The following is a 3,737-nucleotide window of genomic DNA, read 5'->3' on the forward strand; positions in this document are numbered from 1 at the left end:
TTGCTAAAACTGCTAAAATCTACTGAACCACTGCTGGGCTTCATTCTAGTTGCAGACTAACCTTAGTCCCGCCTTAACAGATCCTACTAAGGCTTCAAAACCAAACGTTTGCCAAGCATATCAAAACTGTGTGTGCATCTGATACCGGTTTTGTTTTTCCTGGCTTTAATTTTTAAATTGAGGTCATGATGATTTTTAATTGGGGATAAAGAGGTCTGTGCAAATGTTTACATGATTTTTTTTATAGGAAGAGAATAAAGAAATTAAGTCTTTTTTCCCCCCCTCAAATTATAATGCCACTTTGACTGCAATAGACAGGACCCATGCTATCAAGTTTTGTTTGATTTCCTGTTTTCTTTTAAGGGTTATTTCAGACATCAAAAAAGAGAGAGACGAATGGCCTTCCACGTACCCATCTTCAACAAGTATCGATTCATGACAAGTCTTATTGTTTATGTATTCTTACCTACTTGTTATCGTTAGGTTCCAATGCATAGCGGCCCTATGTACAACAGAACAAAACATCTCCCAGTCTTGCACCATGTTCATCTCTTATGTTTGAGCCCATTGCTGTACGCACTTTGTCAATCTGTCTTGTTGAGGGGCCTTCTTCTTTTTTGCTGCCCTTACCAAATTCTTTTGAATTTCATCACAGACGTATTTCAACGATAAATCAGTATGTTTCTATAAGACTTGACCAACAACATACCACACATACATCAACATAATAGCAAAGGGGCTTTAGGTCCTAACAGATAGCTTAGTAGACATAAATTTCCCTGTGCAGAGAAATACAATGGGTATTGTTCATAAAACAGAAGATTCTGAAAAGTAGAGAAAAGAAGGCAGACTGTCAAGGAACTTGGAAACCAAAAGATAATACTGTGGTTACTTCCCTGGGTCTTATTGCCTCATAGATCCCAAACTGGTTCTTGCAGAAGCTGGCAACCCCAAAATGCTAACAGTAGACCGAAGAAGGCCTAAGGGAAACCTGTTCACTAGCCAACAGACCAGGAAGGGGACAACTTACAGAAAACATATTATAACTTACAATTATAATAATTCTAACTAAACATCACAGAAAAAAACAAGCATGCCCCACTCATTCCAGCAGCAGAAACACCTTGGAGAACCTAGAGAAGCATCCCACACTGGACTCAGATCTTTCACCCATCTCCAGAGTTAACAGTGGCTGATTTAAAGACTTAGATTTCTATTCTTATATGGCTGTACTAGAAATCCCCATTGAGGCAAGGTCAGAGGAGACCTGCTAAAACACATGATTTAAATAACATCCAGAGTCTTATATAACCCAGAATTACCAGGTTTGATTCTTAAAACTCACTTGTCGTGCCAAAAAATATTTTGAATGGAAAAGAACCAAGAGACCCAAATCAAAGATGACACAAATGTAAGAGTTGTCTGATAACAATTTCAAAGTGGCCATCACTAAAATGCAATGAGCAATTAAAACACACTAAAAAAAGGAAAAACAGTCTTCACAAAGAAATAGAAGCTAGAAGGAGAACCAGATGGAAATTTTAGGATTAAAAAAAATACAGTAACTAAAAATAGACTTAAGAATTCAGTTGATGAGCTCAACAACAAAATGGGGAATGTAGATGAAAGAAGTGTTGAACTTCGTAACAGAACAATATAAATTAGCCCATCTAAACAGCAGAGAGGACATAGACTGAAAAATAAACAGAGCCTCAGATACATGAGAGAAGCAAAAGATGATCTAACATTCATGTCATTGGAGTTGCAAAAGGAGAGGAGAAATTCAGTGTGTCTGAAATAATTTGTGAGTAATTTCCAAATTTGATAGAACAATCCAAGTTTAGTGAACCCCAAACACGATCAATCCAAAGGAATCTATACTAGAACACATTATACTCAAAATAATGAAAAGAAAAGGTAGCCTGAGAGAGGCAGGGGACCCTGGGGCTGATAGAAATTATACATTACCAATAGAACAAACAATTCAAGATAGGTTTCTTATAAGTTATCATTGAAGCCAGAAACAGTAGGCACATTTTCTGTTTCTGAAATAAAATGTGAACTCAAATTCTACATCCAGCAAAAATATCCTTTTAAGAAGGAAGGGAAGCCCCAAAATGGGCAAAGGACACTTCATCAAAGAGGACATTCTAGCAGCTAACAAATATATGAAAAGATACTTTCAGTCATTAGCCATTGGCAGTTTACCAAACTTATTTGGCCTACTGCTTCCTTTTCAGGGAGGGAAAAAAATTTATTCAATGTCCCTTTGACAATTAAAAACTTTTGTGCGATAGCACATAATCTAGGATAAAGTGTAGGTATCTGCTTTTGCAGTCCCGTGAATTGTTCCAGGGGGTGCTATCCCCCACTTTGGGAAACCCTGCCAATCAAAACCCCTGCAAAATGACAATAATAAAAAGCACAGAAAACAAAGGTGATGTGAAGAGATTGAAACCCTGATGTATTACTGGTGGGTCATGGGAAATAGTATGGTGCTTCCACATAAACTGGAAATTAAAATACCTTCTAATCCATCAATTCAACTTCTGGGTATAAGAGATAAAATTCCAGTGATGAAAGTGGAAATATGTACACCTATGTTCGTTGCTACATAATTCAAAGTAACAAAAGATGGAAACAACCCAAATGTTCAACAGGTGAATGGATAAAGCAAACAGCAGTACATCCATGCAATGGAATACTTTGCAACTATAAAGAATGGGTCTATGAAATACTTTTAATATGGATGAATCTAGAGAACATGCTGAGTAAAATAATAGTGAACCAAATATGCTCCTACTATTATGAAAAATTTAAAAATAGATATACACACAGAAAGCAGTGTTTTGATGTTTACTGGGGATGTGAGTCAAAGGAAAAGGAACCACTTTCTAGTTAGTGCACACGTGTTAGGTTGAGTGATAGTGAAGACATGACCAGATATGGGTAAAATTGGCACAACATATCCAAGGTAAATAAAAGATACTATGAAGTACATAAGAAAAAAGGACAATATGGATACATGCTTCATACAATTTTGCAACACAACAAATCACAACCAACAAATATGTCACCAGTTGCGTGGATAGATGTGGGTGTATATATTGGTATAGAAAGCCATACACAAATAAATGCATGGGCATGTATAGCTAGATCTGTAGACATATATACAAAAAAGAAAAAACCCTCATTGCCATCAGTTGATTCTGACTCATAGCAACCCACAGGACAGGGTAGAACTGCCTCCTGTGGTATTCCAAGACTATAACTCTTTATGGGAGTGGAAAGCTTCATTTCTCCTGTGGAGCAGCTGGTGATTTAGAGCTGCTGACCTTGCACTATACCACCAGTGCTCTAGGTATATGTACAAGCGGGCTTCATGGAAAAATTAGTCTTGAAGCCCTCTCATGCACATTGTATGAGCTGCATTTATATCCATATATATAACAAATCATAGTTACGGGATCATCTTAGACATATTCAAATGAATCTTTGAATTAGTTTACTGGGTTAGAAGGCTTGAAACCATAGTCTCAGTTGATTGGAATAACATTCACAAAGAATATTCTACATCCCAGATTGGCTAGTAATATCTGGAGTCTTAAAAGCATATGAGTCAGCAACAAAGCCCACATGGAAGAACACATCAGCCTGTGTGATCACGAGGTGCCGAAGGGATCGGTTATCTGGCATCAAAGAACAAAAAATCATATCATTGTGTGCTCACCTCCATG

This window comes from Echinops telfairi, unplaced genomic scaffold, assembly GCF_000313985.2.
Source record: "Echinops telfairi isolate 266 unplaced genomic scaffold, ASM31398v2 ScPeMD7_7465;HRSCAF=8503, whole genome shotgun sequence".
Classification (NCBI taxonomy): Eukaryota; Metazoa; Chordata; class Mammalia; order Afrosoricida; family Tenrecidae; genus Echinops; species Echinops telfairi.